The sequence below is a fragment of the Carettochelys insculpta genome, chromosome 5 (assembly GCF_033958435.1).
Source record: "Carettochelys insculpta isolate YL-2023 chromosome 5, ASM3395843v1, whole genome shotgun sequence".
NCBI lineage: Eukaryota > Metazoa > Chordata > Testudines > Carettochelyidae > Carettochelys > Carettochelys insculpta.
The window spans coordinates 118343793-118355409 of record NC_134141.1 but is presented as its reverse complement, the minus strand read 5'-3'; the positions used below and the strand labels follow the sequence as shown (position 1 = coordinate 118355409).

Sequence of the window (11617 nt, the reverse complement as noted above, 5' to 3'; positions counted from 1 at the left end):
GGAGCTTGGCAATCTCAACAGTTAATTTCTTTTTAAAATTTAGTCACTTATTTTCGCTGGTATTCGTTAAACAACCTCCCACCCTCAACATTATCCAGACTTTGGATTGTTATGGGGTTGCCGAGAATGTTGGCCCAATTTAAGCCAAAACTACTATAGGTGACTGCTAGCATGGGGAGCACTGCAGGTTTTCTTCTCAGTGGAATCTAGCGGTTCTGATGACGACAAATTGAGTCTTTGCTTGCATGACCTTTGGAAGTAGAACCAGCACACTGTGGCATGGAGAAGCTAGAAAAGATTCTTGTTGTTATGCGCTGTCTAGTTAAATGATAGTTGTGGGACACTGCACCAGCCCTATTAGTAATGTGTTGTAGCATCAATCAGGATATCCAGGTATTGTAACAGTAGGCTTTTTTGGATGGGTAGATGGGTAGAGATCCTAGTTAGAATCCTAATCTAAATATCTCACTTCCTGGTCAGCAGAAGTCTTGTAAAGTCATGCACCTCAGACTGGAGTGGAGGAGCCAAGTATCACTGAAGCAGTAAGCCCTAACTGATAAATGAGCAAGGCTGATTGATCTTTTAGATTTAGAAGATATGGGCTACGTCTACACGTGCAGCCAACATCGAAATAGGCGCAGCGAGGGAACGTCTACACGTCAAAGTAGCACACATCAAAATAGAGATGCCAGGCACAGCTGCAGACAGGGTCACAGGGCGGACTCAACAGCCAGCCGCTCCCTTAAAGGGCCCCTCCCAGACACAGTTGCACTAAACAACACAAGATCCACAGAGCTGACAACTGGTTGCAGACCCTGTGCCTGCAGCATAGATCCCCAGCTGCCGCAGAAGCAGCCAGAAGCCCTGGGCTAAGGGCTGCTGCCCATGGTGACCATAGAGCCCCGCAGGGGCTGGAGAGAGAGCATCTCTCAACCCCCCAGCTGATGGCCGCCATGGAGGACCCAGCAATTTCGACGTTGCGGGACGCGGATCGTCTACACGGTCCCTACTTCGACGTTCAACGTCGAAGTAGGGCGCTATTCCTATCTCCTCATGAGGTTAGCGACTTCGACGTCTCGCCGCCTAACGTCGAAGTTAACTTCGAAATAGCGCCTGACGCGTGTAGACGCGACGGGCGCTATTTCGAAGTTGGTGCCGCTACTTCGAAGTAACGTGCACGTGTAGACGCAGCTATGGTGGGCTAGTGGGTCTGTGAGGAAGGAGTTGTGGAGTTCCAGTTTGAGGTTCAAGACTTCCTCCACACAAAAGAAGAAAGGGACTTGAACCTTGTCTGAAAGACAACTTCACTTTCCATTATAAAGCTACCTTCCTGGTAACGACATGGAGATGTTTTTTTTTGCATTGTAAAAAACTTTGGCTTGGCAGCAAGCTCAGTGCTCCAGCACCATCAGAGGTCTGTTCATCTATCATATATTACCGTTCACACTTGGGTTCTGGAGGAGGATGCCCTCTATAAGGATGGCCAGGTGTGGGGGAGATTCATAGCTGGATTCTGATATATTTAAAGAGAGACCTCAAATTTGAGTCATATTTGGCATAGAAAATGAAGACAGAATCATTGCTGCAGATGGTCAAGGGACAGAATATAAAATTTATGCAGCCTGCTCATGTTGAAGTTAATTGGATTATTCTTTTTCCTTCACTGTGACTAGGATCTGCCCTTTAGTTAGGTAAAGAGCAAGTGTACTAGGCAAGTAGTCTGACATCTTTAGTCACCAGAAAAACAGCCAGAAGGTTGGAAATATGGTAGTTTTCATGGATATATGGACACGGACCAAAAGTAACAAATGCAGGACATACAGAAATGCTGCAGTGGGACTGAATTTATTTCCTGGTCCTAGGCAACCAACATGAATAGGTCAGTTGCAAAAGATTAATACCTCCTTCACACGGTGGGGTCATTATCTATGCACTGCAGTGGCTTCTGTTACAATGATGAGGTTATGTCCTAGTACATGAGGGTTCAGAGCACCCCTCATTTTTATCCTGGCTGTGTCTCAGCTACATGCTGGACATTACTGTTTTCCCAATGTCGTAACAGATGTGGTTGCAGGCGCTTTCATTCTCATGAACTCGAAAAAATGCTGAATCTTAATTTTCCAAGCTAATACATTTAATATATGAAAAGAACATTCTCAAGAGGGGGAAAAAAAACTAAAATAACTAAGGACACTTTGAAACTGAGCCCTGAAATCACCCTAAATTTCCTACCAAACCGACTTTTAGCTCAGCTGAGGGTAGAATTTTTTGTTAATAAAAACCCTGATTCACTTTTTTCCCTTTGGCTCCTTACACGTCAGTATAGAACAAGACAAAGTGGTTAGACATTCACTCTCTGCTTCAGTACACTGACCATTCCAACTTGTAAAAATTGTTTTGTAGTTAAACTATAGAATTTTTTACTTTCATGATTGCTAATAGGTGTTGGTCCCCTCTGACCTAATCCATCACATTACAGATTATGAACTATTTTTTTCATAGTTAAGGTATTATTTAGATGGAAAAATCATCAACATTTAGGTAACCAGAGACAGCTAAACAAGGCTGTAACTTGCACTACAAAACTAAAAATATTAAAAAGAGCTCTGCCAAGAAAGTTCTGGAGCCAACACTCATTAAGTCCAAGAACATCTGTCTGCTTATGATTTTCTAAGATCCTAATGCAGCTTTTTATTTTCCTTTGCCCTTCACTGATATTCCCAGTCGCAGTCTGCACTTGAAATTGTCCATAGCTATTAACTGGTGTCCACAGAGGATGAATTAAACTTTTCCATGATAACCTCACCTTCTTTCCTCTAATTCACCTTCTATTTCATGGAAATGACAGCCAGGAAAGCTCTGTGAGAATATGTAGTCCTCCAACGGGAGGCTGTTCTGTAGTTCTGATAGTTCCCAGGATCAGGCAGCTTTAATCTCCCACCATACAATGTATCATATATAATATATAATGGTGATTTTAAAAGCCTTCCTGAATATTCCAACTTGAGTTTAATGCAGATTCACAGCAAACTTTCAGGTTCTCCTCTCCTGGTAAATTTTATTGCATGGTGTTTCAGTCACATGTCCTTGGCAGTATATACGCACCATTTATACCTCTTCTTTACTATCTATTTCTGAAGGTAAGAGATGCACAGTGCAAGGAGATAGCTGCGATAAAATAAGGAGAGAACCATTTCATGCTATCAGGTGTCCATATACTGCTAACAGTTTTCAGTGTAATGTTCTTCTGCAAGCACCATTTCATTCAAAAAAAAAAAAAAGATTTGTGTTCCAATAATACCTGAAGGCCCCAGTAGAGATCAGAACCCTACTGGGCTATGAATCCATCATGCACATAGCAAGAGACAGTCCCTGCCCTGAAGGGCTTGCGGTCCCAGTAAACAAAAGGATTAAAAAATCCTGATTCCCTTTCTGTAGATAAGAAATAGATCTATTAAGTGATTTGTATCTCATGGAGGGTATAATGAGGGAAGCAGAAGAGCAGTTCCTTCTTTCTCTCTCATAGATTATGGAGATTATGAAGTGCATAGATACTCTGACTCTGGAGGCCCTATAAGTACTATAGATAGGTGCTTACCTGATTAAAGATAAGTTGTGATACATAGCAAGGCTAGTGGAGGCAATGGCATAAATTGATAACTAAAAAGCTACTCTGTGCAGTGCTATTTTTCTCTATATCCCTTTCCTGCACTACAGGGAAGGTCGAAATAAGGTACGTAAGTTCAGCTACCTTAATTATATTACTAAAGTTGACATACCTTAGTTCAGGCTGCTGCACTGTCTCCACTAAAGGTGGCCAGCAGGAGCCTGTAACTTCCCTTTCTTCTAATGGGGGACAGGAGTACCGTGATCAACAGGGGAACCCTGTAAATTCAAATTAGCACGTGTCCATTAGGTATGCTAATTCGAACTCCAGAAGTTCGAACTGACTGTGGCACGGTTGATCATCCCTGTAGTATAGCTGTACCCTGAGACTGCTCATCATCTAAAGGCTATTTTATACTTAGATTATCTCTGCAGATCTTTGTAAATGAAGGTTACCCAGCAAAAGATTATCTACAATGCATATCAGACATCCTGGCTCAAACATCAGCTACAAAGGGCGTGCATTTCCTCAGATACAGCTTTGGTGCCATGCACAGTCAATTTACAGGACGAAAAAGTTAATCATATGCAGCCATTAAGAAATGTAGTAATCATCAGTCTCCAAATGTCAGGTATTTAGCCTGATTAACGTGCATTATAAGTTAATACTTAGCTCACCTACAAAGTATCCTGTCATCCCATCCTCCACTACACCATATGGCAGCACTTTAACTCCAACGTTCAGTGGAATCAGTATGTCCTTTAGATCATGAGTGGGAAGCTGAAGCACAAACAGTTGAAGCTGAAAGAACCAGCAAAGAGGTTGCCCCAAGCTCTAGTCATCAGCCAGTGCCTGCTAGGACATACACCACAGCCATCCGTTTGTCTGTCTCTTTTTATAACAATTAACCAAAGACACAACAAAGTGAGACTAGGCCTACGTCTACACTACAAGTTAAATTTCACTTCATTAATATGATTTTCTAATTCTGGAATTAATGAGTTCCAATTTGACCATCCTCACGTCCCACGTGCTCCTCACAAAGTCGACTCATTGCTGCCACCCTCAAATTGGCAAACATCGACTGTTGCAGTAGTGCATTGTGGGAAGTTGTCCCACATTTCCCTCATCCCTGTAGCCTTCTGGATATGCTTGCTGGTCTATGACATCATCTTCCCACATTGTGTTTTCCTCATTCCCCTCCCGTGCTAAGCAAATGTCCATTTTTGCTGTTGAAAGGAAGGAAAAGTAGGACATCCACACAAACTGCAAAAAATTTACGGAGATGTCTTTCTTCTCTAGCTGAATTCTCAACTGGCCATCCACTGAGTATCTCCCCTCCACGATTGCAGCCAATCCCTGAAAGTAATACAAGGACCCTGACTGTATTCTCAAAGATAGAAGAAAGGGGAAGAAAAGTCTAGGAAAAAAAGATTTTTGACATTCACCTTCACTACACAGATATTTCCAAGATGGGTGATGGCAGTGAAATATCATACACTGAACTTATAATGCAAACAGGAATCTCAACCAGCCTCCCCTCTCTCCTGTCCCGCCCCCTGTTTCTGAGGGGGTCAAAACATGAAGACAGATAGGAGATGGTAGCAAAAAGATTGTATAGCCAAAACATAAAACCTGCAGGTGTCTGCAATGGACAGCAAGCTCCTGAAAATGTTTTTGGCGGGGTACGTGTGGGAGTGCTGTGGTCTGCAGCTGCAGAGCCACTTGGAATGTTGAAGTAGCTGAATTAGTCCCCCCAGCAATCTTAGCTGCTGGGGGAGACTTCACACTGGGAACTGCAAGCCTCAGTGGTCCCATTCTGTGATTGTGGGGGGATTCAGTGGGGGACCAGTTGAAGTGGTCCTCCCTGAGTATCTTAGCTTACAGGGGAGATTTCCCTCCCAGCAGCAGCAAGTTCTCCAGTATCTTGGCCGCTGGGGAAGACTTCCCCCCGGTGTCTGCAAGCCCCCCGAATATCTTTCCTGCCCTTGGAGCCCTCAGTGTACTCAATCTATAGCATGGTGCTGCCTGGCAGCATGGCCAGCACTGAACACCAGGCACATCCTTTTATTGGGTTGGGGGCTACCCATGTGATGTGGCTAAGTGCAGGAAAGACCCAGACTGCGTGGCGCCTGTGGGGGAGGGAAGGGAGTTCGCACATAGATGTAAACTGCCGAGAAGAAGTTTCTTGGCGTCTTATGCAAATACGACACCCACAACAGCCTTGTTGCCACATGGTGCGGCAGGGCAGCAGCTAGCACCAGGCAGCTCAGAAAATATAACAAGTGTAGAGACAGAACCACAAACTCCTTATCGGGGCTATTTGTAATGGGACGATGCTCTCACTGTGCTAATTGCAAAGAAAGAAAGACACTCCTCAGGCTCGCATACACACATGAGCCCACAGCCACGACTGCTGCTTCTGCTTTGAAATTCACAGTCTTCCTGTTACCTAATAAACTGGAGAGCAGCGACCAGAGTGGAGCACTGAGGAGCATTGTGGGTTACATATGGGACACCTCTAGAAGCTATTAATTTTGATTTTAAGACGTGGTGTTTCCACACTGGCCTTTAATCAAACTTCTGAATTCGAGCTTGACACTATACCTACCAGGTAACTGCGATATTATAATCTTGATATAAGTGCTCTCTAAATCGCGCTAATGGTATTTACAGTGAAGACAGTCACGTGGTAATATCGAGCTAACTGCCTTAAATTCAAATTTATCTCATAGTGTAGATGCAATCTCGGAGACATATTGAGATAAGGATCTTGAATGGGTGATGCAGTGAAATGGATGAGAAACCATTTTGATGCTGATATGGGACGTCCTGCTTTAGAAGGAATCCTGCTAACACACAAGCATGTACAGGGTGAACCTCCTGAATCCAGACCTCTCTCATCTGGGTATATTTATAATCTGGCATGATTTCAGTTAGCCGGAAAACCACTCATCTTGGGTGTGACCAAGTTTCCCATAGTCCCATAAAGTTTGTTTACAGCCACCAGTCCTGTCTCTCAGTGTTCTGTGCTGTTATTTAGTCATAATTTACCCCAAATGTTGTCTAAGAACCCAGTAAGCACTGAAAGTGTCAGTATTGAGCTAGACAATATTGACTTCCCATGGTCCGGCATATTCTCTTGAATGGCACTGGTCAGGTCCCAAAAGTGCCAGACAAGAGAGGTTCAACCTGTATCTTAACTCCCTTGAGTAGTTCCATTTTAATCAACAGCATTTCTCCCATCACTGAAGTTATTGAAGTGTTTTGTGGGAATGAGCCATCTGTACAACACAGAATGAATCTATGGCCATCCTCACCAAAGAATCCAATATTGTTGCCTGTTTTAAAACAAGACTTGATTTGCACATAAAAAAAGCACATGGAAAACGGTTGGCAAAATCAAAACCTGTTTTGGTTTTTCAGGGATAGCATATGCTGTTATCTGATAGTGCTGCCCACTCTCAACGGGAAGCTAAGAGACAGCTATTTATCACTAGTGGGCAAAGCGATTCCTCTTTCTATGGTTGCAGAGAATACCATGCTACGGATGGCCAAATAGTCCGAGTCCACCCCACTGTTCAGCTAACATTGCTGTGGTTTAGTCATTATTATATTCCATGGGCAGGTTTCTGTAGTTCCACAGTTATAGATCTGATTGCATATTCTGCAGTGAATATATTATTGGATGAATAGCAGCAACAATTTTCAAAAAATATATATGATGAAGGCTTTCTTGCTGATGTTTTCTCATTCTGCCAGCTCTCAGACCTTTCTGTGTATATCTATGGTGATTGGATCTTATATTAGCATGCTAGTTTAGGGCTTGTGAAAGTCAGGTTTGGTTCCCTGCTCTGTCACAGACCTCCTATGAGAATTCTACAGGCTACATAGCCCCTCTGGGCCCTATCTATAAAATGAGTGTAATAAGCAGAGGAACTTTGTGTGGATAAATTCATTAATGATTGATAGTGTTCAGATAGGTCAGTGACGGAAGCCTGGCAAGTTCCGGAGATGGATACCAACATGATATTCAGGTGATAAATTTCATTTCCCGTGCACTTTTGATATATTAACTACTCTAATCCATCTCCATTGTGACTGCTTCTCGCATGCAATGCCCTGAGCAACGTCAAACACCAGCCATTAAAAAACAACTCCTGAAGACAGAGGTTTGCTTCTGCCCAGAACAGCTGAGGGGCAACACAGGCAATATTCAGTCACAAGTTGAAGGTTTGCTATGTCATGACTCAGTCAGAAGGAATTGCATGAGTGCTTTGTCCAGGGCCGTTTGTTACGTATTCATTCACCCCCACCACCCTGTCTGTCTCGGCCTTAGCTGCTTAGGGCTCTCCTCAAACTGTACTTAAAAATTCATGAGGTGCATGGCATGAGAAAGGATCTTGTGGTCCTTTAGGATATATTTCTGCCCCGCCTTCTTTATGCAGTGCTAGAGATAAGCCACTGCCAGAAGCCATAGTAGCCTGCCCATTATGCTGCTCTAGTTGAACACTTCCTGTGGCGACGCGATGAAGAGAGAAAATAATAAGGGTGGTAGAAGCAAGCTCTGCCAATGCTCCACCCTTTCCCCGAGCCCTGCCTCTGCTCCAACCCCAATGTGCTCCATCCTGTCCCTGCTCTGCCTCCTTGTCCCCTCCCCCAGCAACACGACCCTGAGGGAATACCTGGGCGGCTGGAACAGGGGTACCCTACCCCATATCACTACAGTGACAGGAGCTGGCATGGCCTAGCGGCCTCCTCTGCTCTGCCCCACTGCCTACTCCCAACCCACAGTGCTCCACTTCGCTGTGGTGATAGGCAGCTGAGAGCCCTGCGGCTGGGGCTCTCTGTTTTCTGCTGCCATGAAGATGCTGAGTGCAGTGGGCAGGGAGAAGGCAGTAGGACAGCAAGACAGAGTGGAGCAGGCTGCTGGGCTGCCCCAACTCCACAGGGAGGGAAGCACCACTCCTGCTGACCCACACCAGTCCCCCAGGTAATCCCCTGGGACCTGTCCATAGGACAGTTGTGGTGGCCCCTGAAGCACAGGACAGGATGGCTGTGGGTGGCAGCAATGGAAAGCACTTCCTGAAAGTTTGGTCTTTGAGTGGTTGTGTTAGGTACAGCCAGTAGCTGTCTATAACATTCGTTTCCTGTGCCGCTTCTAAGGCTTGCACGGATCATGGAGGGAAGGAAGAAAGATTAGGCCGGGATAAGATAGGGAGATTTTAGATTTACCGCCAAAGCAACCTTATATTTTAGTTCTTAGCCGCATTGTTTATTTTGTTCAGCTGCTGAAGCCACAGCACGAACGGTTTTGGAAAAACCTAGACTTAATCCAGTTAAATATGAGGACAATGAGGGTGGGAGAAGCAGGGCTGTCCCATGGGAGGGCAATAAACATTTATGAGAATGTATATATCTGCAGACCACTCTCCCTACTTTCCTCATCGCATTTGGCTGTCCAGCCAGCAAACAAGCAGTTCTGCCCCCAGAAGTTGGCGTCTCCAGCCCATTTCTCTTCACTGGTTTGGCTAGTGGTGGAATGGTTTGTTTGAAGTGTCTATTTTGACCACAACCAGCCTATGGAATTGTGCCAATTCCAAACTTTGCGTAAAGCAAGTGCTCTTTTTAAGAGCCCGCAAGGAATCATGACCTCTCCTCTCACTCCAGTGTAGGGTGGTGCAATAATTTTTATTGGGAGGGGGGGCATGCCATGAATTTGGTAGGTGGTAGAGGACTGTAGGCTTCCATGATAGTAATGGAGGAGATGCAGGGTCTGGGATAGAGGTTGGGTGCATAACAGAGCTTGGGGTAAGAGACCAGGCTGCAGGAGAGGGGTGTGAGATCTGGGAAGGAGTTTGGGTGAAGGAAGAGGCTATAACCTGGGGCAGGACACTGTGGTGGAGGCTGGGTCACAAGGTCTAGGAGGGGGTTGTGACATGGAGCAGGAGTGAAGGAGGGCTGCAGAGATTTGGGTTGTGACTGGAATTAGGAGACGGGGATGCAGGGTTTGGGAGGGGTTATGGGTGCGGGAGCAAAGTGCAGAAGGTTTCAGTTCCATGGGGCTGTGGTGCAGGAAGGGGGCAGAGGATTGGGGGGAGAGGGGGGTTGGGGTGCCAGAGGAAGGTTCTGGTGGGAGACACTTGGGCAGCTCCCGGCCAGCAGCCCAGTTGGTTCCTCACCCAGGACCCCTGCCTTCCATGCCTCTGCTTCCATGTGCGGCCAACGCTGGATGCTGCAAGCCTGGAGTGGGGAGGGTGTTTGTCTGGCTACAGAGGGGTACTTTACACCCTGTCTGTTCTGCAAACAGGCAGCTCCCATTGGCCAGAAACTGGCCAATGGGTGCTGCAAAGCTTTGCTGCACACAGAGTGGGGCAGCATGTGAAGCTTCTCCCTCCTCTTCCCCATACTGGCATTGTTCAGAGAGCTGTTCTGAGCCCAGAGTAGGGGCAGGGCAGTCAGGGAGCCCGATGGAGACTCCTGCAGGCCCAGCCAGGTGGTTTGGTGGGCCGGATCCAACCTGTGTGCTGCCCCAGTGTAAAATAGGAGTAGCTGCTGTCCATAGCAGCGGGGTTGACGTTTACAGTATTTTACTGTCATAAGACTTGAATAAGCAGGGGAGAGGCAGGTCCTTAAATATGACGGCTGTGGACTCCTGGACAAGTTGCTGTTTTACCTTACCTGTCTTGTGCAGCTAAATGAGCTGTTAGGAAAGGCAAAGCCAGCAGTAACACAATGGCAGTGGAGAAGACTTTGAGGTAAATGGAATTTTTCAAGATTAAATATCAGCTGGGCTTATCTTGTAGTAGATGCTACTTGGGTATTTACTTTAAAAATATTTATTTATTTATTTATTGACATGGGGCCTGAACCCCAATAATAGGAATAGGACCTCATTCTGTTAGGTCCTGTGCAAACCCAGAAAGAGATGGCCCCTACCCCGCAGAGATTACAGTCAGAATACAACAGGAGAGGTTGACAGAGACTGACAGGTGGAATACAAAGACCCAATCAATCAATATGGATTATCCCACTGGGCAGCGTCAGCCTCGGCACATTGGTAGGACTTTTTTGTAGGCATCACTGCAAAGGAGAGTTAAGAATGTTTTAATTAACGACGTTAGTTTGATATGCTACAACAATAACGTTAAAGAATAATTTAGAGGAAAAAAAGTCTTCTGTCTAGAGATCACACACAGTTTGACTTGACTATGAGAGCCAGACACAGGGCAGTTCACAGCAAGAGATAAAAGAGGCCGATGTTAGGCGCGAAACTGGATTTCTCTCAGGTCTTGAAAGAGAATCGTCACTTTTAAATCAGGATTTGAAAAAAAAAAAGGAATAGGACTTTACTGTGATGCTTGGTGGATGGCACGCTGCCCTCTGCAGCAGCATCAAAGCTGACCTAATTTGCACCCAGCTTAATGCTAATTGCAAGAAACAGCGAGCATAGATCACTGGCTGTCGTACAACATCAGTGGTTAAGCAAAGGAAGGACTAGGCGGCTCGGCGTCGGGGGGGTTAGCAATGAGAGATATACGTTGTCAAGTCACTGTGAGAATCTGGTCTACCATAATAGTGACTAAGAGTCAAATAAGGATGGTGACGTCATAGTGATGCTGAAGTAAATCATCATGACACAGTTGCGTGTTCAAACAAAGCCTTCATGTAACCAAGTTAAATAAACAGCGTGAGTGTTTTGCATGGGGTCCTGGACAAGATGGCTCATAAACTGCAGTATCTGTCACGTCTGATTTCTTATAAACTATGCATAACTGAAGTAACAACACTGGCCCCGATGGAGTTATTTCTGGTTGACTTCACTGTGAGTGATATCAGAAATCTGATGAAACCGCCATTTTATAGTGCTGGAAAGCTGCTGGGCTCTTTGTGGCACATAAATCATCAGTGGCATGTCAAACAGCTGGGAAATGGAAAGGCTCAGGGATTGTGGAATAGACTGTTGAGATTTTCATTTCGACATTACCTCAGTTCTAGCCACGGCTGCTA

General features: G+C 45.3%; 1 protein-coding gene across 1 annotated transcript in view; it reads left to right on the top strand.

The window, feature by feature from the left end:
• SETBP1 (SET binding protein 1) overlaps positions 1-11617 on the top strand; it is a 336945-nt gene that overhangs the window by 237815 nt on the left and 87513 nt on the right. The window lies entirely within an intron of this gene.